The sequence below is a fragment of the Sorex fumeus genome, unplaced genomic scaffold, assembly GCF_029834395.1.
Source record: "Sorex fumeus unplaced genomic scaffold, SorFum_2.1 ptg000030l, whole genome shotgun sequence".
NCBI classification, from domain to species: Eukaryota; Metazoa; Chordata; class Mammalia; order Eulipotyphla; family Soricidae; genus Sorex; species Sorex fumeus.
Window position 1 is genome coordinate 7,060,712 of NW_026606087.1, and position 1,719 is coordinate 7,062,430.

Below are 1,719 nucleotides of genomic sequence, written 5' to 3' on the forward strand. Positions count from 1 at the left end.
AGTCAGCACTCAGGAGTGTTTACTCAGGGGAGTGTGCACTCATAGGAGTGTGCACACACGGGACTGTTTGCTCAGAGCATTGTGCACACGGGAGTGTGCATTCACGGGAGTGTGTACTCACGGAGTCTGCAGTCACTAAAGTGTTTGCTCTGGGGAGTTTGCACTCATGGGAGTGTGCTTTCACAGGAGTGTGCACTCAGGAGTGTTTGCTCTTGGGAGTGTGCACTCACGGGAGTGTTTGCTCAGGGCATTGTGCACACGGGAGTGTCCACTCACAGGAGTGTTTGCTCAGGGGAGTGTGCACTCATGAGCGTATGAACTCACAGGAGTCGGCACCCACGAGAGTGTGTATTCAGGGGGGTGTGCGCTCACACAGGTGAGTGTGCGCTCACAGGAGTGTTTGCTCAGGGCAGTGTGCGCTCACGGAGCGTGTACTCATGGGAGTGTTTGCTCAGGGGAGTGTGGACTCAAGGCAGTGTGCACTCATGGAAGTGTGTACTCACGGGAGTGTTTGCTCATAGGAGGAGTGTGTACTCATGGGAGTTGTGTTCCTGGAGCCTACTGACGGGAGTGTATATTCATGATTTGTGGACTCATAGAGTGTTTTCTCACAAGAGTACTCACGACACTCTGTACTCATGGAGTCTGTACACACGGGAGTGTGTACTCTTGGACTCTGTACTCATGGGAGTCTGTACTCATGGATTTTTACTCAGGAGTTTATGCTCGGCACAAACTACAAGAGAAATAGATTCCAGCCACATATGTGTGATGGTTGTCATATTGGCCCACAGGAAAATGATGGTTCAAATCATTTCACAATAGTCTATATTTAATTCAACACATGCAAAATACCACCTCAACAGGTAATCAACAACGGGAGTGTGTACTCAGGGGAGTGGGTGCTCACGGGACTGTGTACTCATGGGCGTGCCTGCTCATGGGAGTGTGTAATCACAGGAGTGGGTGCTCACGGGAATGTGTACTAACAGGAGTGTGCTCACGGTAGAGTGTACTTGCGGGAGTGTGTACTCACGAGAGTGTGAGCTCACGGGAGTGTGTACTCATGGAGTCTCTACTCACGGGAATGTGTACTCATCAAGTGTGTACTCACGGGAATCTGTACACATGAAGTTTGTACTCAGGAGTTTGTTCTCAGCACAAACTGCAAGAAAAATAGATTCCAACTACATATGACATAAATGAGATAGTTGCCACTTGGCCCACAAGTAAATGCTGGTGGAAATCATTTCACAATAGAGTCTATTTAATCGAACAAATGCAAAAGACCACCTCAACAGGTAATCAACAATGAGAGTGTGTGCTCATGGGAGTGTGTGCACACAAGGGTATTTGCTCACTGGAATGTGTGCTCATGGGAGAGTGTACACTCACTGGAGTGTGTACTCACCTGAGTGTTTGCTCATGGGAGTGTGTACTCATGGAGTCTGTACCCATGGGAGTGTATACTCATGGAGCGTGTACTCTCAGGAGTATATACTCATGTATTGTGTACTCACGGGAGTGTGTGTTCACCGGAGTGCATACTCACGAGACTGTGAGGTCACAGGAGTGTGTACTCACAGGAGCGTGTGCTAACGGGAGTGTGTGCTCATGGGAGTGTGTGCTCACAGGAGTGTGTGCTCACCGGTGTGTGTACTCACGGGAGTGTGTTCTCATGGTAGTGTTTGCTCACGGGTGTGTGTACTCATGGGAGTG